We start from the raw sequence: 22798 nt of genomic DNA, 5'->3' as shown, positions 1-22798 counted from the left end.
CATATCAGACAAAATAGACTTCAAAATAAAGACTATCACAACAGACAATGAAGCACACTACATAATGATCAAGGGATTGACCCAGGAAGAAGATATAACAATTATAATATTTATGCACCCAACATAGGAGCACCTCAACACATAAGGCAAATACTAACAGCCATAAAAGGGGAAATCGACAATAACACATTCATAGTAGGGGATTTCAACACCCCACTTTCACCAATGGACAGATCATTCAAAATGAAAATAAGTAAGGAAACACAAGTGTTAAATGACACATTAAACAAGATGGACTCGATTGATATTTATAGGACATTCCATCCAAACACAACAGAATACACATTCTTCTCAAGTGCTCATTGAACATTCTCCAGGATAGATCATATCTTGGGTCACAAGCCAAGCCTTGGTAAATTTAAGAAATTGAAATCAAATCAAGTATCTTTTCCGACCACAGTGCTATGAGACTAGATATCAATTACAGGAAAACATCTGTAAAAAATACAAACACATGGAGGCTAAACAATACACTACTTAATAACCAACAGATCATTAAAGAAATAAAACAGAAAATCAAAAAATGCCTAGAAACAAATTAGAATGAAAACACGAGGACCCAAAACCTTTGGGATGCTACAAAGGCAATTCTAAGAGGGAAGTTTATAGCAATACAGTCCTACCTTAAGAAACAAGAAACATCTCAAATTAACAACCTAACCTTACACCGAAAGCAACTAGAGAAAAAAGAAAAAGAAGCCCCAATGTTAGCAGAAGGAAACAAATCATAAAGATCAGATCAAAAATAAATGAAAAAGAAATGAAGGAAATGATAGCAAAGATCAATAAAACTAAAAGCTGGTTCTCTGAGAAGATAAACAAAATTGATAAGCCATTAGCCAGACTCATCAAAGAAAAAAGGGAGAAGAATCAAATCAATAGAATTAGAAATGAACAAGGAGAAGTGACAACTTACACTACAGAGGTACAAAGGATCATGAGAGATTACTACAAGCAACTCTATGCCAATAAAATGGACACTGTGGAAGAAATGGACAAATTCTTAGAAATGCCCAATGTTCCGAGACTGAATCAAGAAGAAATAGAAAATATGAAGAGTTCCATCACAAACAGTGAAATTAAAACTGTGATTAAAAATCTTCCAACAAACAGAAGCCCAGAACCAGATGGATTCACAGGTGAATTCTAACAAACATTTAGAGAAGAGCTAACACCTATCCTTCCCAAATGTTCCAAAATATAGCAGAGGGAGGAACACTCCCAAACTCATTCTAAGAGGCCACCATCACCCTGATACCAAAACAAAACAAAGAAGTCACAAAGAAAGAAAACTACAGGCCAATATCACTGATGAACCTAGATGCAAAAATCCTCCACAAAATGCTAGCAAACAGAATCCAACAGCACATTAAAAGGATCATACACCATGATTTAGTGGGGTTTATTGCAGGAATGGAAGGATTCTTCAATATACGTGAATCAATCAATGTGATACACCATATTAAAAAATTGAGGGAGGGGCTTCCCTGGTGGTGTAGTGGTTGAGAGTCCGCCTGCCGATGCAGGGGACGCTGGTTCGTGCCCCGGTCTGGTAGGATCCCACATGCCGCGGAGCAGCTGCAATCGTGAGCCATGGCCACTGAGCCTGCGCGTCCGGAGCCTGTGCTCCGCAACGGGAGACGCCACAACAGTGAGAGGCCCGCGTACCGCAAAAAAAAAAAAAAAAAAAAAAAATTGAGGGAGAAAAACCATATGATCATATTAATAGATACAGAAAAAGCTTTAGAAAAAATTCAACACCCATTTATGATAAATACCCTCCAGGAAGTAGGCATAGGGGAACTTTCCTCAACATAATAAAGGCCATATATGACAATCCCACAGCCAACATTGTCCTCAATGGTGAAAAACCGAAAACTTTTCCACTAAGATCAGGAATAAGACAAGGCTGGCCACTCTCACCACTCTTATTCAACATAGTTTTGGAGGGTTTAGCCAGAGCAATAAGAGAAGAAAAAGAAATAAAAGGAATCCAAATCAGAAAAGAAGAGGTAAACTGGCAGTGTTTGCGAATGACATGATACTATACATACAGATTCCAAAAGATGCTACCAGAAAACTGCTACAGCTAATCAAGAATTTGGTAAAGTAGCAGGATACAATATTTATTCACAGATATCTCTTGCATTCCTATACATGAGTGATGAAAAATCTGAAGGTGAAGTTAAGGAAACACTCCCATTTACCATTGCAACAAATATAATAAACTATCTAGGAATACACCTACCTAAGGAGACAAAAGACCTGTGTGCAGAAAATTATAAGACACTGATGAAAGAAATTAAAGATGATACAAATAGATGGAGAGATATACCATGTTCTTGGATTGGAAGAATCAACATTGTGAAAATGACTCGAATGTCCAAAGCAATATACAGATTCAATGCAATCCCTAACAAAATTCCACTGGCACTTTTCACAGAACTAGAACAAAAAATTTCACAATTTGTACAGAAACACAAAAAACCGCAAATAGCCAAAGCAATCTTGATAAAGAAAAATGGAGCTGGAGGAATGAGGCTCCCTGACTTCAGACTATACTACAAAGCCATAGTAATCAAGACAGTATGGTACTGGAACAAAAACAGAAACACAGATCAATGGAACAGGATAGAAAGCTCAGAGATAAACCCACGCACATATGGTCATCTTATCTTTGATAAAGGAGGCAAGAATATACAGTGTAGAAAAGACAGCCTCTTCAATAAGTGTTGCTGGGAAAACTGGACAGGTACATGTAAAAGTATGAAATTAGAACACTCTCTAACACCATACACAAAAGTAAACTCAAAATGGATTAAAGACCCAAATGTAAGGCCAGAAACTATCAAACTCTTAGAGGAAAACATAGGAAGAACACTCTATGAAATAAATCACAGCAAGATCCTTTTTGACCCACCTCCTAGAGAAATGGAAATAAAGACAAAAATAAACAAATGGGACCTAATGAAACTTCAAAGCTTTTGCACAGCAAAGGAAACCATAAACAAGACCAAAAGACAACCCTCAGAGTGGGAGAAAGTATTTGCAAATGTAGCAACTGACAAAGGATTAATCTCCAAACTTTACAAGCAGCTCATGAAGCTCAATATCAAAAAAACAAACAACCCGATGCAAAAATGGGCAGAAGACCTAAATAGACATTTCTCCAAAGAAGATATACAGATTGCCAACAAACACATGAAAGAATGCTCAACAACATTAATCATTAGAGAAATGCAAATCAAAACTACAATGAGATATCATCTCACACCAGTCAGAATGGCCATCATCAAAAAATCTAGAAACAATAAATGCTGGAGAGGGTGTGGAGAAAAGGGAACCGTCTTGCACTGTTGGTGGGAATGTAAATTGATACAGCCACTGTGGAGAACAGCATGGAGGTTCCTTAAGAGCTAACAATAGAACTACCATACAACCCAGCAATCCCACTACTGGGCATGTAGCCTGAGAAACCCATACTTCAAAAAGAGTCATGTACCGGGCTTCCCTGGTGGCGCAGTGGTTGGCAGTCTGCGTGCCGATGCAGGTGACACTGGTTCATGCCTCAGTCCAGGAGAATCCCACATGCCGCAGAGTGGCCGGTCCCGTGAGCCGTGCCCGCTGCGCCTGCACATCCAGAGCCTGTGCTCCACAATGGGAGAGGCCACAGCAGTGAGAGGCCCGCGTACCACAAAAAAAAAAAAAAAAAGAGTCATGTACCAAAATGTTCTTTGGAGCTCTATTTACAATAACCAGGACATGGAAGCAACCTAATTGTCCATCAACAGATGAATGGATAAAGAAGATGTGGCACATATATACAATGGAATATTACTCAGCCATAGAAAGAAACGAAGTTGAGTTATTTGTAGTGAGGTGGATGGACCTAGAGTCTGTCATACAGAGTGAAGTAAGTCCAAAAGAGAAAAACAAATACCATATGCTGACACTTATATATGGAATCTAAGAAAAAAAATTTCATGAAGAACCTAGGGGCAAGATGGGAATAAAGAGTGAGATTACTAGACAATGGACTTGAGGATATGGGGAGAGGGAAGGGTAAGCTGTGACAAAGTGAGAGAGTGGCATGGACATATATATATACTACCAAATGTAAAATAGATAGCTAGTGGAAAGCAGCTGCATAGCACAGGGAGATCAGCTCGGTGCTCTGTGACCAACTAAATGTGTGGGATAAGGAGGGTGGGAGGGAGGGAGATGCAAGAGGGAAGACTTATGGGAACATATGGATATGTATAACTGATTCACTTTGTTATAAAGCAGAAACTAACACATCATTGTAAAGCAATTATACTCCAATAAAGGTGTAAAAAAATAAATAAATAAAAGGGGCAGTATGGAGCAAGAGCCTTAAAGTCATACAGACCTGGTTTGCCATCCCGGTTCTCCCACTTTGATTCATTCAAAAAATATTACTTGAGTGTCTACTATGTACTAGTTATTGTACTGAAACAGAGCAATATGATTGCTGCCCTCATGGAACCTATATTTTTTGGACAGTGATATAGACAGACATTGAATAAATCAATGAAAAAGAAAAAAACAGAGAATTCTATGAAGAAAATTATAATATGATAAGTTGATAAGAGTAACTGCATATCTACTGTAGATTGTATGATCAGGGAAGGCTTCTCTGAGGAGGTGACATTTGAACCTGAATGATGAGAAGGAGCTAGCCACGTGAAGACCTAGTGGAGAAGCATTCTAAGCAGAGAGAACAACAAAGGCAAAGGCCCTAAGACAAGAATGAGCTTAACATATTAAATAATGGAAAGAAGACCAATGTATCTGGAGTTCAGGTATGAAGGAGAGAGTAGTTAAGAGATGAGGTAAGGGAATAGATATGGGCTTGATCTTGGGGGCACTACCATGGTTAGGTGCTGGATTTCATAAAGACCTACTCATTATCTATGAGACTCATTATCTATGAAACAGAAACACATATCAATGGAACAGGATAGAAAGCTCAGAGATAAACCCATGCACATATGGTCACCTTATCTTTGATAAAGGAGGCAAGAATATACAGTGTAGAAAAGACAGCCTCTTCAATAAGTGTTGCTGGGAAAACTGGACAGGTACATGTAAAAGTATGAAATTAGAACACTCTCTAACACCATACACAAAAGTAAACTCAAAATGGATTAAAGACCCAAATGTAAGGCCAGACACTATCAAACTCTTAGAGGAAAACATAGGCAGAACACTCTATGACATAAGTCACAGCAAGATCCTTTTTGACCCACCTCCTAGAGAAGTGGAAATAAAAACAAAAATAAACAAATTGAACCTAATGAAACTTAAAAGCTTTTGCACAGCAAAGGAAACCATAGACAAGATGAAAAGACAACCCTCAGAATGGGAGAAAATATTTGCAAATGAAGCAACTGACAATGGATTAATCTCCAAAATTTACAAGCAGCTCATGTAGCTCAATAACAAAAAAACAAACAACCCAATCCAAAAATGGGCAGAAGACCTAAATAGACATTTCTCTAAAGAAAATATACAGATTGCCAACAAACACATGAAAGAATGCTCAACAACATTAATCATTAGAGAAATGCAAATCAAAACTACAATGAGATATCATCTCACACTGGTCAGAATAGCCATCATCAAAAAATCTAGAAACAATAAATGCTGGAGAGGGTGTGGAGAAAAGGGAACCATCTTGCACTGTTGGTGGGAATGTAAATTGATACAGCCACTATGGAGAACAGAATGGAGGCTCCTTAAAAGCTAACAATAGAACTACCATACAACCCAGCAATCCCACTACTGGGCATGTACACTGAGAAAACCATAACTGAAAAAGAGTCATATACTGTGCTTCCCTGGTGGCGCAGTGGTTGGCAGTCTGCGTGCCAATGCAGGTGACACTGGTTCGTGCCCTGGTCCAGGAGGATCCCACATGCCACGGAGTGGCTGGGCCCGTGAGCCGTGCCCGCTGCACCTGCACATCCAGAGCCTGTGCTCCACAATGGGAGAGGCCACAGCAGTGAGAGGCCCACGTACCGCAAAAAAAAAGACTCATGTGCCAGAATGTTCTTTGGAGCTCTATTTACAATAGCCAGGACATGGAAGCAACCTAAGTGTCCATCAACAGATGAATGGATAAAGAAGATGTGGCACATGTATACATTGGAATATTAGCCATAAAAAGAAATGAAGTTGAGTTATTTGTAGTGAGGTGGATGGACCTAGAGTCCGTCATACAGAGTGAAGTAAGTCCAAAAGAGAAAAACAAATACCATATGCTGACACTTATATATGGAATCTAAGAAAAAAAATTTCATGAAGAACCTAGGGGCAAGATGGGAGTAAAGAGTGAGACCTACTAGAGAATGGACTTGAGGATATGGGGATGGGGAAGGGTAAGCTGTGACAAAGTGAGAGAGTGGCATGGACATATATATACTACCAAGCGTAAAATAGATAGCTAGTGGGAAGCAGCTGCATAGCACAGGGAGATCATCTCGGTGCTCTGTGACCACCTAGATGGGTGGGATAGGGAGGGTGGGAGGGAGGGAGATGCAAGAGATATGGGAACATATGGATATGTATAACTGATTCACTGTTATAAAGCAGAAACTAACACACATTTGTAAAGCTATTATACGCCAGTAAAGATGTTTAAAAAAATAGAAAATGTAAGGTGCTGGAGGAATCATACTCATTGATTTTAGACTATGCTGCAAAGTTACAGTAATCAAACAGTATGATACTGGCACGAAAAAAACATATAGATCAATGGAACATTTTAGAAAGCTCAGAAATGAACCCACGCACTTATGGTCAATTAATTTGATGATGAAGGAGACAAGAATATACAATGGAGGAAAGACAATCCCTTTAATAAGTGGTGCTGGGAAAACTGGACAGCTACAGGTAAAAGAATGAAATTAGAACATTCTCTAACACCATACACAAAAATAAACTCAAAATTGATTAAAGATATAAATGTAAGAGCAGATACTATAAAACTCCTAGAGGAAAACATAGGCAGAACACTCTTTGACATAAATCACATAATAGTTTTTTTTTTAAAAATCCATCTACTAGAGTAATGGAAACAGAAGCAAACAAGGTGGACCTTATTAGATTTAAAAGCTTTTGCACAGCAAAGGAAACCATCAACAAGACACAAAGACAACCTATTGAATGAGAGAAATTATTTGCAAACAATGCAATTGACAAGGGCTTAATTTCCAAAATACACAAACAGCTTGTACAGCTTAATTAAAAAAACAAACCAATCAAGAAATGGGCAGAATATCTAAACAGACATTTCTCCAAGAAGACATACAGATGGCCAACAAGCATATGAAAAGATGCTCAACATCATTAATTATTAGAGAAAAGCAAATCAAAACTATGATGAGGTGTCACCAGATATGTTTTTATACCTACAGAGTCATAGGATATTAAAATTAGAAGGGATTTGTTTACAGATGAAGAAGAAGATGCTCAAGGAAGATATACTATTGATCCAAGGTCACCCAGTGAATCCGTTAGAGAACCATGGAATTGTCATCCAACTGCCTTGCCCTACCAGATTGTCAAAGATGTGTCTTGCAGGTAAGGAAGTCTTGAAATATTCCATCTGTTTTTCTAACCACAGAAAAAGAATGTGATATTTGAGTTTGTTTCTTTTGTATCAAGACTTCTCTTGCCTCGAGCTCTGGTTGGGATGACCACTGTTCACTACTTCCCAATTGCAATGGTAGAAATCCAGTCTTGTTGTTCAGGTCTTCTTGCCTCTCTTCTGTCTGCCACCTTGCTCACTGGGTCCTGACTTCCTAACTTGGCATCACAGCACCTGGAAAACAGATCTGCCTCCTTTAGCCTGCATTACCAGTATCCTGGTTGATTTTCAGGGCTTGGGAATATTACCTCCTTATTATTCTATCACAATAGCTGGTGGTTTTCATGCATTTTCTCTCTTTCTCTTAGCTTAGGTTTCATTCCAAATTTATGTGAAAATTTTCAGTAATATATGGATTTAGAAGCTGAACCAGGATATTTTCCCTTATGTAATTGGGAAGGGAAGAGACCTATTCTCTGTCTAAGGGGAATTCTGTACTGGTGTGACATCATGTCTTGGCAGATTATCCAACAGCCACAGTGAACATTGATTAAGGTACCAGCAAAATAGGCCACCAAAATCATTTTTCTGAAACAATTTAAGATTTAATATTTTTTTCATTATTCATCATAATGAGAAAGTTTTTTGGACTTCCTTAATTTATTTTATGTTTTAGTATAGTTTTTATTGTGTATTATATGTAAGACATGGGGAATATACAATAATTTTTAGGGCTTCTCAAGTTCTGGCCATGGATTTATGCAGGCTGTTTGCAAATAAGAATGGCAGGACAGCAACAACCTTGTTATTTTATTTGTAGAAATTTGGACTGAAGAGGACCTTTAAAAAACATTTAATTCAGCCACCATATGATACAGGTAGAAGAAGCAAGGCCCAGAGAGGGATTTATTAAGGCCACACATCTACTAAATGAAAGATCTGGGACTTCAAAAAGGAGGAAAAAGGTGGTTAATCTTTACACACACCCTTCTGTCCATCATTTGTTTTCCTCTCAAAGACAAATTTTACAAACATAGCTTCTGTCCATACTGCAGGAATGTTTTTTGCCTTTAGAGCTAGAATTGGAAAAAAAAGTACTGAGGTTTTCTCAGGTGGAGTTTTGTTGTTGGTATTGTTTTGTTTTAAGTATGTTTACAAAAACAAAGGAGCGGCCTCTTTTAGATTCTCTTCATAAGTAGCAGAATGACTTCCTATATCATTCTAAGTCTACTCCAGGGAATAGAAATGTGATAAAAGAACAGAACCACAAAGGATTAATTCACAGATAAAAGAGAGTCAACTTTATAAGCTACCATTACTCTAAAGAGTACTTTCATTTTCCCTCCTCTTATACTCCCTATTTGACCTATCTGTGATATATCCTAAAGAGTCATGCAGTCATCTTGCTTGTGTATGTATGACTTAGAACAAAGGTAGAGGGGTACTCACAGGTGAAAAGAAAGGAAATAATTATAATGGTCTATCAATGATGTACCCCAGAATCTGCAATGGAATTTTTCACATGCATTACATAATTCAATTCTCACAACCATCGTAAGTTACTATTATTACTCTTATAGTGCAGATGAGAAACTGAGGTTCAGAGAGATTCAGTAAATTGTCTTAGGTAACAAAGTTAAAAAATGGTAAAAATGGGATTTACTACCATGCTTGACTTGCTCCAAAGTCTGTGCTATTTCCATTATACCACTTGCCTCTCCCTGCTCAGGAGGGACTTTTTAATAGAATGAGGATCATTGTGATATCTGGAGGGCACATTATGGCAGAACCTTTCTAACCCCATAGTAGGACCTTATGATCTTGTAACATTAGAATTACTCTAGCTATGCCATCAGGATATAACTAAACATCTGTCCCCACACATGTCACCCACCCCTCCTTACCACCCACTTTTATCTCACATATTATCTCACATTTTATTGCACATATTATCTCATTAATCCTCATAGCAGCCCAGTGATTATTTCCATATTACTTCAGTATTGATCCTGTTTCTACTATTATCTATTATCTATGCATAAGCTTGTGAGAGAACAAGGGAGGCTATATCAAGTGCATTACAGTTCTAAGAACTAAAAACAACTCACACCCACCAAATTCACACTTCCACTTCTGCACTTTACAAACATGGATATTTGTTTCTGCTTCACTGGTACAGAAAATTTCACTTACTAATGGGACAGGTTGTTTTCATACCTCTGTGCTAAATAAAAGAGTCCTATTAGGCCAGAACAGCATTATGTTCACAATTTATTTTGTTTCTGTGGTTTCTTATGCTTCTGCAATTCAGTTTATTTCAAGTTTAGAGACTTACATCACCTGCTTTCCAAAATCTTTTTTCTTCTCCAGACTGAAGGGGAGGTAGGAAGGGTTTTTCCCCAAATATGTCTGGTGACAATTAAATGTAAAATCCCCATGGTAATGGGAGACTGGGGGAATTTTTTGGGGTAGGGTGAAAATATAAACTCTCTCAGGGAACATTTAGCTTCCTGTTAACAATCTGTGACACTACTGAAATTTTAGAATGGAGAACAACCAAAGGAGCCACTAACAGGAGGAGGCTGAATGGAAGGGCCAAAGTCAGAACATGTTCCTTCTCTCAGTCTCTGCCCCTGCTCCTGTCTCTGTGTCTCTCTCTTTGGCTCTGGCTCTATTATTGACTATTTCTGGTTGGTTCATGCCCCCTGTGATACTAGTCTCTCTTCCCTTCAATCTAGACATATTTTTGGTTCCTCTCTCAGGAAAGGGTACAAGATTGGTGATTCACTCTTGAGTCTAAGCTCCCCTTCTCTGTCTGTGCCATGACTCTCTTCCCAGACACTACAGGTAGAAACTGGGAATTCATTCAACTCCTATCACTATATTTCACCCATATCTAATCAGAAACCAGGTGATTCTGTCTCCTTTAAATCTCTCAAATCTATCTCCAATCCATCTCCACTTACACTGTTGCCATTTTAACCCAGGCCACTGTCATCATTCCTCTTGATTATTGTAGAAGATGCCTTACTGGACTCCCGGCACCCCAGTCTTGTCTCCTGCAGTTCAACCCCATACTGTGTCTAACATTAACATTAATTATGGCTACTGCTTATTGAGAGCTTCCATCTATTTACAAGCTAAGCACATATTATCTCATTAATCCTTATAGCAACTCAATGATTATTTCCATATTACAAATGAGAAAACTGAGACCCAGAGAGGTTAAATAAGTTGTGCCAAAGTCACAAAACTTGCATAGTGTAGAGGTGGTATATAAGAATTGGAACCCATGCTTGTCTCCATACTCCCTTACCTCTGTCATGGCACTTACTACACACACACTGAAATTCTGCTAACATGTCTTTCTGTTTAACTAGACTTTGCACTCCTTGATGGCAGGGACTATGTCATCTCTTAACCCTTTCTAACCTCTTCCCCACTGTGGCCTAAGTGGTTTTTCTTTGAAATATCTTGTCATTCTCCTGTCTAAAATCCTTTGTTGGTTCTCTATTGTATTAAGGCCAAACTTCTCACCATGGCTTGAAGGCCATTCCCGTGTCATTTAACATCACTTCATGCCATTCTTTTCCTCATTCACTACTGTTTCAATTATACTGAGAAGCTTTCAGTTTCTAGAACAAGCCAAGCTTTTCTCCTGACAAAAACATCTGCACACGTTGTTTCCTCTGTCTGGAATTATCTTCCTTCTTTTTCACATATCTGTCTCCTTTAACCTCAATTTGCAGGTCAGAGACATCTTCACTGCCACTATTATTTAGGCCATCCTACATAGCATTACATACTCTCACACTCCGTCCAATTTCTCTTCGTAACATCAACACGTGTAATGTAGATGTTTGCTCAGTTTTTATTGACTATTTCGTTCACTGTGCTGTTAGCTCTATTAGTGCCATAAAAAGATCTATTCTGTTTATGACCATATAGCCAAGACTCAGCCTTGGCTATATGGTAAGCACCCAAAGAAAAGTGATATAATTGGATTCAATTGCATACAAAATAGTTTAAAGTCCTTATTTGGAATCATTAAGTAAAAATGCAAGCCCTGATATGTCAACTAATATATTGGGTAAGAGCTTATGGAAACACCCGAACGAACTTTTTGGCCAGCCCAATATTTCTACTGTTTTTTATTTCCCTCAAAAGTTGTCTCCTGATTTGGGCTATTATCATCAATATTTGCTGCACTTACCCATTACAACTCAGAAAAACATGCCTTCAGAAGCCTGAGAAAAGAGCAAAATATTCATTTAGAATCAGAGGTGGTCAGACATATCCTGTAGGTAGATACCAGCACAGCCCAACATCTCAGAGTACCATCAACACTATTATCTAGGCCTCAGGGAGAGGGTAGTCCTTGTGATCTGCTTCCAAAAGCTTCTCAACCCTTTATTTTTGTTGATTGTCATTCTGCAAATGAAATATATACCTGCCTCATCTCATCAGCGAATGGCTTCCTACCCACCTACGTGTGGGACTTGGAACAAGAGTGAGAGGTAACATCTGTAGTCCCCAGAGCTTAATTTCCCACATGGAAATTAAGCATAAAAGGAAAACAACTTGTGTATTTACTTTTTTCTTTGGCCTTTTAAGGGTTCTGGCTGCCTTGGAGGCCAACACTCAACCAACATATGTTTAATAAGCATCATACTATGAATTCTGTCCTAAGTTCTATGGAAAATATAGAATCATCTGCTATAATCTCTGTCCCTGAGAAACTTCTGGTCTGGCGGAAAAAATATTTTTTTTAATTTCCAACATCACAACTAATGCATGACAAGAACTGAGGTGAATGGCATAGGTGATAAGAAATCCTCATGTTGGCACAGCATCATCTCTGTGAGGTAAGCAGGACAGATATCAGTAATACCCCTACCATATTGTTTAGCTTACAAAGAGATGCATTCAAGAACAACTCAGTACCCTGTCCAAAGTCACAGGGTTAAAATATGGTGAAACTAGGACCAGAAGTCAGGTTTGTACGCCTCTTACTTAACGCTCTTTCAACCATGTTGGGCTGCTTCTATTAAATTAGGAGAGATAGATCACCTCGAGCCAGAGAAGATGGCACTTGTGTCAAGCTATCTGCATTATTTTATTAGTCACTACAGGGACAGGGTTAGAGAACAAACTGCTGATGGTGGCTGGGGAGGAGATAAAAGTTAACCTTACTTTACCTGAATTATACACTATTGTATTTAAACCTAAATTGCCCTTCAAAGCTGTGGTCAAGTCCCATCTCTTCAAGAAAGGCTGAACTTGGTATTATCAATACCATTCATCTGGGATTTAGCAATTCATAATTTTATCCAGCAAAGGGACATTCTGCTTTATGTGTATTTGATATGTAAATTGATGAAGATAGTGTAGTGGGGTGGGAAATTTCAAGGAAGAATAATACGTGATTGTCATCCTCAAGAAGTTTATAGTCATTTAAGGAGTAAAAGACATAAGAATAACTAACCATAATGGATTTTTAAATGTGCCATGAAAGGGATAACAAAGAAATTTCTGTGAGAGTAGAAATGAATCCTGCACAGAAAAGGAGTCTTAGAGCTCATCCTGAAGGATAAGTTCACTTTTAATAAGCAGCTGGAGTGGGAAGGCTGTAGGAAAAAGGGATGAAAAAAGAGTTTCAGAGGTGAATGAAGAGCATTCAAAGTTCTCAAAGTATAAAAATGAATGACCCATAGAAAGGAAGAATAGGTGTTCTATAACAGCTGGAAAACAGGGTGAGATGGTGGGGAAGGTGGAATAGGAGGTTAGATTGGGAGAAGGTAGTGGAAGGGAAAAGCAACTTAAAAGTTAGATGCAGCTAGATCATGGAGGGTTTTATGGGGAATTATTGAAGGATTCTGTGAAGAGATGTGATATTACTATACTTGTGTTTTAGAAAGACCACTCTGGCAACAGTGTGGAAGATGGATTGGGAGACCAGAGACAGGAAGTTCAAATTAGTTGTGAGTTTGTAGGGTGACCAACAGTCCAGGTTTGCCTAGGACTGAGGGTTTCCCAGTATGTAATATTTTCGGTGACAGTCCAGGACAAACAGAATAATTGATCATCCTACTATTCCAACAGTCAAGGAAGTAAAAAAAAAAAAAAAAAAAAAGCTCTGACCTGGTATGGCATGAATATTAGAATTTCAAGTAAAAGTCAGATATGGAATTGACCAGTTTGGGAGACTGCTTGAGGAGTCAAAGATAACTTCATTTATAAAACATGTCAAATGTTATACAAGGATATCACAGTTTTGTACTGTACCAAAGCCCTTTCAGATTAGCAGCTCACAGCATTCACTATTCCTGACACTCTGAGTCAAAAGTAAACTCTTCCTTATTCCAGAACTTTTCAAATTTGTACTCTCTGCCAAGCTTCATAAATTCCTGACTCTTCAGATGGTTTGCTTTCTCTAACATTAAAATCACTGAACTTCACTGCAAGTTGCACTATGCTAGCTTGCACCAGACACTCCCAGAGACCTTAAATTTCTAAATCTTGCCATTTCTTCTGGGCCAATCTGGCACCCGCCCTCATTTTACTTCCTCCCTTACGCAGACTACATTAAATGGTCAAATTAACTATTCTCACACAAGAACCATCAACTTCTTTGCTCATGATTTTTCTGCCATACCAGCCTGGCAAGGTCTTAATCCCAGATCAAGTCCACAATCCATTTTCTTTTTTACTATCCAAACTGCTGAATGATCCTATTAAAAATACCAGTATATATTTGAAATGCTAAAACTAGAAGTGTATGATCTCCAGTCTAAGATTTTTTGCTCCAGCCTCTTTTTGCACATGCCTGATTAGTTTCTTCTCCTATTGACTATGCAGCACCTTCACAACTCTTCTAAAGTTTCTTCTCTCCTGTTCTCCCATCCCCCAACTTTCTCAGCAGAGAAACTTACCCCTTAAATCACAAGAAAATTGAGGTTATTGGGTGAGAAACAACTCAGTTTCATCCATTGTCCCCTCCCAACCCACACAATCTTATCTACAACTGCATCCTTCCCAACACAGCTGTCTTTCCTATTGCACAAGATGAATTCCCATGCTCTTAATCCCTTTTATCTTTCTCAGGATCTTCTTTCATTAGCTGTTCCCTTTCACTCCTAGATCATCATGTTGCCCTTCACTCTCAGCTAGATATTTGTCATCAAGTCTCTCCAACACCCAAAATAATAATTCTCTTGTCAATGCATCTTATTCTAGCTCTTTGTCATTTTCCTTCTCTTCTTAAATAAACGTCTCACAATAGTTTTTGACACTGACTGTTTTCTTTTCCTCATTTTATATACATTCTTTAATGCATTCCAAGGTGACATGCATACCTTTACAACATCACTGAAACTACTTTAATAAAGGCGACAAGTGACCATCACATTTCCAAATCAGGCAGGGCTTCTCTGCCAGCTTGGACACAGTCTGATCGTTTCCATGTTTTTTAAATGCTCTCTTCTGTTGGCTTCTAAGCCACAACTCTTTCTTGAGTCTCCTCTTAACTATCTATCCATTCATACCGAGTCTCCTTTATGGTTTCTTTTATCTCTGCACATCCTTTAAATGTTTGTTTTCCTAAGGTCTGCATATTCTTTTCTTATTCAGTGCCCTCGTGCTAAGTAACATCACCCAGTTTCATGGCTTCTGTTACCACCCATATCCAGATGACTCTTATGTCTCAATGTCCAGGGTTGGCCTCCTCTCAGATATTAAATCTATATGTCTAACTTTCAGTGGAGATTTCCCATTTCAATGTCTCCCAGGCGTCGCAAAATAAAAATATTCAAAACTAAACTCATCATACTCCCTGATCTTTTACTTATCCACACCATCTATCCAATTACAAGAGCCAGAAGCCTTAAAATAATCCTAGATCCCTTCACTCTCATTCAATCAACCAAGTTTTCTCCCTCTCCCACTCTCTCTCCCTCCTCTCTCTCTGGATTATTAAAACACTCTTTAACTGATCTACCTGCTTTGAGGATTTTCCTCTTAAAATCTATTCTATACTCTGCTGCCAAAATGATATATCAAAAAGGCAAATCTGGGCTACCATGTCATCATAGGGATTGCTTTAACGATACACTCACTGCTATAGAATGTTTCCATTTATATCTCTTTATTTCTAACTAAACTATGAGCATTTTTGAAGCCAAACAGCATGCCTTACTCATCTTTAAATCTCTAGAACCTAGCAGAATAATTAGCACATAATCACTTAGTAAATATTTTAACTGGGCAAATATTCTGCCTTATGACAACTCTTTTATTGTTTATCTGTTTATGAATCTCTCTACACTGGGCTGTGAGCTTTGTAAAGTCAGGGGTTATGCCCTAAATTTTGTTCCCTCCCTCTCTCTCTCTCTCTCACCCTAGAACAAGGCTAAATATATAGCACTATTAAAAAAATTGATGTTAACTGGCTCATGTGGGGATTAATCCTAAAGACTTAACCTCACTGGTGTTGCATAACCAACTCAGCTAAGCAGGACCACACAGAAAATACAACCCAGGCAAAATTATAACCTGTGAAAATACCATATCTTTAGTATATACTTGAGCTCCTAGCTCTATGACTGTGAACCACCCAGATAGAATGAGGGCTAAATTCCCAGTGCCTCCAATACCATCCTTAAAGAAGTAAATGCCTCTTGGTTTATCCAATGTTCAATGCTCTATCCAGGGTAAACACTGCCTACATCAAAGGCCAGTACCTTCATAGAGATGCCTCTTCTTGAAATAGGGGTCTGTAATGGGAGCTAAACCCTAAAGGGAATGACCAGCACAGACTTCTAATCTAATAAGCAGAGCAGGAAAATCAGCTACCATGATCGAGCTAACAAGATTCACTTTCAGTGTGCAGCTTTAAGAATGTTCCTGATAATGAAGATTGGTATAAAATTATGACTAGGGCTTCCCTGGTGGCGCAAGTGGTTGAGAGTCCGCCTGCCGATGCAGGGGACACAGGTGCGTGACCCGGTCAGGGAAGATCCCACATGCTGCGGAGCGCCTAGGCCCGTGAGCCATGGCCGCTGAGCCTGCGCATCCGGAGCCTGTGCTCCACAACGGGAGAGGCCACAACAGTGAGAGGCCCGCGTACCGCAAAAAAAAAAAAAAAAAAAAAATTATGACTAAAACTTCATCAAACTCCTCTCTTCTGGATCCCATCTCAGAAGTAAATATTTTACTCCTCTCTCCAGATCCCATCTCAACTGTCATCTTTTCCTTGCATGGGGCAACCTATTCTGACTTCTTCCTTTTTTGTATTTGTACTGGACTTTTAGGCTACACTATAAGCATGTAGTCTCAATGAGGGAAGACTGTATCTTACACTTTTATATCCCTCATTTTGTTTAGCAGAGGGTTAGGCATGTAGTAGGATCTCAGTTCATACACATTGGTTTATAAAGGTAAGACTATGGAGAATAGGCACATATTAGCAGAACCTTAGGCATTTTTATTTCTAATGTCTCTCCCAAAAGCTACTCTCCTGAACAACAGCAATAGTTTTTCACCCTTTGTTACTGAGGAAAATATGGTCAAGGCAAGGATAATAAGGTTGGAGTCTAACAAATCTAAAAACTCCAAAGCCTGTAATCCCAACCTTTTATTTTAAAGCCAGTAGGAATCCCATAAAGTTAAGTGAGAATTTTGTCATTAAACACTTGACTTTATGGAAATAACTAAATTTTGTCTCAGAGCACAAACGTATGTCATGTCACTAAATATGACTCATACTATGACTGAGTTCAAGAACATCATAGGTACCAATAATGTCTACCCAAAGCAGCTTCACTTCCCAACCAACTAGCTTAATGCTGTGCTTTCACAAAGTTACAGCCAAACTGAACTTATTTTATGGCAGCATCAGAATTTGTACCAGACTCCTAAGTTTCAGTGAAATACTAAGTTCAAGAAGTTTCCACACGCATCCTCTCAGTTTTTAGCTAAGCGCTGTTAATATATTATCTTTGATCTTTGAGAGAACTCTGAGTTAATTATTATTATACCCCTTTACGTATCAGAAAATGAAGGCTCAGCAGGATAAAGTTTCTTTCTCAAAGTCACAGCTATTACAATTTCAGTCATAATGAGGCTCTTCATGAGCAGAGACAGCTAAAATTCTTCTCTGCAAACAATTTGTTGCACAGAAATACCTTAAAGTAACATTTCTGTGGATAAGACAATTCTTCAAAGATGAAGAAGCTAATAATCTTGGTTCTATTTCTAGCACTTTTATGACTACACATATATGGCAAATGATTGCCCACCAGGTGTCAGCGTATGGTAGTATCAAAACCAGGGATCTTTAACGAGTTTTGCCTATGAACCCAAACCATAATAGATCTATGGATAGAGTATTGGAACAATGTATTTATAAGAGTGGTGAGCTGAATATAACAAGACAGATAGGATGGGGAATCTCAAGCAGTAGAATTTATTAAAAAGAACACTGGATTTGGAGCTAAAACACTTGGATTCTAGTAACTATTCAAATTCTGTCTCTTTGTGTTGTCCTGCTAATCCCCTTCCCTTATGTGGGTTTCAATTCCCTCATTATCAAAATAAGACAATATGAACTGGATCATGTTAACTACCTTCTGATCTAACTTGCCATGATGTTATGGGCCTGGCTCCTCTAAACCCCCACCCCTAGCTAATACCGTCAGCACTGCCACTGCCATCACTGATACAGCTGCCACCATCTCAACCTACCTGCTGATTTACACTTTACATATCATTATTACATCTATAATTGCTGTTAATCATTATTAAATGTATATATATATATGCATATCGTACACCATATATAGAACAAATTAGGTCAGAGGATATCATCCCCATTTTACAGATCAGGAAACTGAGACTTCAAGAAGTGATCACAGTTACCTGAATACTATGCAAGTGGCAGAGTGAAGAGTGTAGAACATAGGCTTCTGGCATCAAAGTAACTGCTCTTTTCCTAGTACAACTCTATAAAGTTTTGCCCTCTTAGTCCTCTCCCTCTTTTCACCCCTCATCATTAAGTCACTAATACCACTAAATGAACATGTCTGTCAAATTTTTGTCTCCTATTTTCTTTGATAATAGGGCCAGTATGTGGGCTTGTCATCTTGGGAGGAGAAGTGAAAACTAAATAGAGAAATATTGCTGATGGAGGCCCTTCCCACTCTCCAGGGGAATATATCTACAGGCCATTTGGGAATGTAACTTGTCTTTTTCCCCCTTTTTCTTCTTATTTAAACCACAGAAGTCTCACATGAATTATCCAAGCCAGTCCTATACCCATGACCATGGTGTCCTTCATTCAATCACTCATAACCACAGCCAAAGAAGAGCAACTGGAATCTGGAACTCTGCCATTTCCTGAATTAGTTCAAATCAACTGTAAATAACCTGGCTTGATGTCAGAAACACAAAAGTTTGTATCTATTCTGCAAGTCTAGACATTTTTCCCAAAAATTAGAAGTGAAAATTATTTTACCCTTAAAATAAATTAAAGCAATTAGACTATTCACAAACTAATATCTTAGAGTTGGAATTGAACTTCCCTGCATGCATCTTTACTGGATTTTTAATAAGGTAAGAAGGAGACCTAATTATTCATTATTTTTGTACTTGGGGCAGGATTTTGGAGATGGAAAGAATCGTGTTCTTTGGGCAGACCTGGATTCATATCTTGACTCACTTATCAGCTGTCTAGCCTGAAAAGACTCCATATCTCTTGGTTTCAGCTTCCTCATTTATAAAATTAGGATCATAGTGCCTGCAACATATATCATTGTAAAGATTAAATAGAAAATGTACATCTTTAAGTAGAAAATGTATCTATTTTCATGTCTGGTACACTGTATATGTTAAATAAATCGCAGTTCATTTCCACTTTACTTGTACAGAGAGTAATCTCCATGAGCCTTTGGTTGGATGCTGTACTTCTCTGAGTTTAGAAAATCTCCCCAAAAGGATAGATGTGAGAAATATTTAGTAAGACTAATGCAATAATTCTTAAATTAGAAAAGTGGAAAACGTGTTACTTGAAAAGAAAATTCCTTATTACAGTAAATATATTTGGAAATCATAATTATTGTCCATATAATACAAACTGCTGAAAGCGCAGATCTGAAAAATCTTTTTGGCTGTTGGGCTTACAGTATTTGGAAAATGTCAATGTTATGGGATAGGTTTTTCTAGGAGTCCAAGGTCTGGTTCCTAGTTAAGCAAGTCCACAATAACTTTTTAGTGAGATTTTTATGTTTTTCAAATGGAACTTTGCACTTAAAAGATTGAGAAATACTGATTGAGTGACACTGTCATTGTGGAAATCAGATTACAGAACTTGCTCCTTTGTATGTTTGCATCTTATCGTTTGAAAAAAAAGGAAATTATTTACAAAACACTTGCCTGTGCTCTAAAAGTTGAAGTTCTCATGATGACATTACTCTGAAATAAGTATAATGGCCCTTAGCAAAGATTACTGAGTTCCCTTTGAGATCTAGACTGTATTTCCAGAAGGTTCACTGTAGTTAGATTTCCCTACTATGGTCCCATTATTTACCACTTCATGATATGCAGTTCTTCTCAGGCACCAGGAGCCTAGAGTCAAACATTTGTATTACTAGGAAGGAAATTGAAGACCATCTATTTCAAGCCCCTCCCCCCTTATTATAGGTGAGACTACTGAGACCCAGAAAAATAAAGCAACTTGCCCAAGGTCAAAACTGAATCATTGACAGAACTTGAGCTAGAACCAAAACTTTCTGTCTCTCTGTGTGTTGGTTCATATACTTCATCACTCTGCCTGTGATGCATGTGAATCAATACTAGATGAACACTTAAATATAAAATATCCCGACCTGAAATATGAGACGTCTTGAGCAGAAGTTTTTAAATAAAGCATATACTTCCTGCCAGTCATTGCTCTGATTGTTGGAACACGTAGAAAAGATGGTTTCACAAAGACAGCTCTGTTCTCTTTATTAGGTCCATAGACCACCCTGCCTCTTAGGACATCAACTGACTTACCTCAAACACAACTAGGTGTGAAAAGCCACCAAAAACCATCCAGAAGTATGCTTACTCATTTGAAGCCTTGTGTTCCACCACTGTCAGGATTTGAGCAGTCTGCACAACTTGCACTCAACAACTTTTCCAGTTGAGCCCAAAAAGGAACTGCTTTGATCAAAGAAGGCCCTCTGTTCAAAAGGAACCATTCCAAAGATAATTACCCCAAATGCATGACTTGATTCTCAGTATAGTTCATGCTATTTTCAGCCTCAATATATCAACCTATCACATATTTTCAACAGTGAATAATTTGACAGTGTCACAGCTAAGGGATAAACTCCTCAATTAATAGAAATGGCAAGGACTCCCACGTCCATTTGAAAAACCAAAATAAAAGTGTTCCCACTTGCAGGATCCTTGGGACTGAGACTACTACTCCACCCAAAAAGCACAATAAAGCTTGTTATCATTCTATCCAAGATGATCCTGGTACCAACTGTTGTGGTACAGTCCACCTTGAAGGATTACCGAACTGGAAGTCTCCTTTTGACTCAGTCATCTTGTCTCAGAACCAGAGAGATTGCTAGCACTCAACGTAATAAGAACAATAATTACTGAAAAGATAGGTGCCTCTTTTTTGGGCTCTGCTATCCATTAGGTCTGAACTTGGGCAGAAAAGCAGCTTTCAAAGGATCTAGAAATGCCTCTGAACAGACTTTGAAATCTTTTCAACAGATTTTGTCATCTAGGATATTTTCTCCTTTCCTAACCTAAAATCCAACACAGTTATAAATATATTTACAGTATTCTCTGGGAGATACCAGCTTCTGTAGGAAAAAGGGACCGTAATTTAGAAGATACATGTTCTAGTTCCAGCTCTGCGGCTAACTAGCTGGGTTATCTTAAATGTCTTCATTTCACTGTCTCTCAGTTTTCCCATCTGTATGGTGAGGGATTTGGATCTCTAAGAGCTCCTTCAACTCCAAAGTCTATGATCTGACTTTCTTTCTTTCTCTCCTGAGAATTTACTGTCTGTTGCTGTATCTGTGAAAGTTAAACTTACCAAAGCAAGGAGCTTATACATAAAAATGTTCCTTCACTAAGCAACTAGATAATTTATACAGAGCAGAAATCCAAATCCTCTTTTTCTGACTGAATAGGTCAAGCTTTCCCAATGAATCTCACCAACGATACTCTTTTCTTACCACTTTGTGCCATCTTCCCTTGTTGATAAAGAAACAAAGAACCCTCAGCAAAGACTGAGCTGCATCACAGACCCCATGCTCCTGGAATAATGGTGGAGACTGATGGCACTAACCCTAACTTTGCACTCTAGTCAGACTCAAGGGAAGTCACGATTGCTCCTGCTGTAATAAGTCTGAAATAAGAAACCAGGGACCATTTTCAATTTGGACACTGGTTTCACATCTGTCTCTGTCCCAGATCTTCTTGTCCCCACCAATCTTCCCACATGGAATTATACCAATTCCCACATATTAAGCTATAACTTACCCTGGAGCCTTGCTGGGCTTGTTTCTTTGCAGGGAGCTTGGGGCAGAAAAGCCTAAGTCTGGGTGGCATGGAGCTTACTGATAACTGACAAATTTGTTGTTGAAAAAGGAAGTTGAGTGCATTTGGTGTCTCACCACAGAAACCATATTTACACAGACAAAAGGTAAGTCCCTTGAACAGAAGACATTACTCAAGTTTCATTTAGTTTTTACTTCATTCGTGCAAAGAAATTCAAAGAGCAGAGAGCTACAGGGTGTTCAAAACCAAATAATGACTGTATACCAGCCTTCCTCATGGTTTCACGGTTTCTTACCCTATCTCTTTCAACTACAACTCACATGCCTATCCATCTCACTAGATTCCAGTAGGCTCTATGGCAGGATGGGATTCTGAGGCAAAATCTGAAGAGAGTTTACCTAAGAACAAGAACTGCAACTCCTTCAATCCTGAGAGAGAAAGAGTGAGAAAACCTCAAGAATACCTGTCAGAGAATATTCTCCAACTCCTATTACATTTTCTTAAATTGAGTTTGTTCAACTTGTGATTTATTATTTTATTGAACTTTGGGAGTTTTAATTATGATGT

General features: G+C 38.4%; 1 protein-coding gene across 7 annotated transcripts in view; it reads right to left on the bottom strand.

The window, feature by feature from the left end:
- LOC113614231 (putative P2Y purinoceptor 10) overlaps window positions 1-22311 on the bottom strand; it is a 28013-nt gene extending 5702 nt beyond the window's left edge. Inside the window, exons 1-5 of one of the 7 annotated variants that reach the window (XM_027095617.1) lie at window positions 22214-22268; window positions 20720-20889; window positions 11886-11919; window positions 7640-7906; window positions 3563-3705 (exon numbers count right to left, since the gene is read on the bottom strand). The gene's annotated coding sequence lies outside the window, so the exon portion shown is untranslated. Of the gene's footprint in view, window positions 1-3562; window positions 3706-6039; window positions 6056-7639; window positions 7907-11885; window positions 11920-20719; window positions 20890-22213 lie in introns of those variants that run through there. The other 6 variants (XR_003430532.1, XM_027095616.1, XM_027095618.1 and 3 more) reach the window with 6 other exon arrangements.
- Between the last annotated feature and the right edge of the window lie 487 nt (window positions 22312-22798).

Source organism: Aethalodelphis obliquidens, unplaced genomic scaffold, assembly GCF_003676395.1.
Source record: "Aethalodelphis obliquidens isolate GAN/ISIS:26980383/991018 unplaced genomic scaffold, ASM367639v1 scaffold92, whole genome shotgun sequence".
Classification (NCBI taxonomy): domain Eukaryota; kingdom Metazoa; phylum Chordata; class Mammalia; order Artiodactyla; family Delphinidae; genus Aethalodelphis; species Aethalodelphis obliquidens.
Note: the sequence above shows the minus strand (reverse complement) of the source record. Positions and strands in the feature narration are given on the sequence as shown.